Raw genomic sequence first — 211 nt, forward strand, 5'->3', positions numbered from 1 at the left:
GGTATAAGTTATCACGGTCGAAGTTATCCGGGAGGGGGTTATATCGACAACGATGACATACATACATGGGAAAATAATGTTATCGGGGAGAGGGTAGGTCGAACCCCCCCCCCCTCGTGTTGAAGTTATCGAGACACGGGGTATATCGACAACGACATATCTGATAAAAAATAAGAAGACGAAGAATAAATAAAAAGAGGAGAAGAAGATA

Source organism: Triticum dicoccoides, chromosome 7A (genome assembly GCF_002162155.2).
Source record: "Triticum dicoccoides isolate Atlit2015 ecotype Zavitan chromosome 7A, WEW_v2.0, whole genome shotgun sequence".
Lineage (NCBI taxonomy): Eukaryota > Viridiplantae > Streptophyta > Magnoliopsida > Poales > Poaceae > Triticum > Triticum dicoccoides.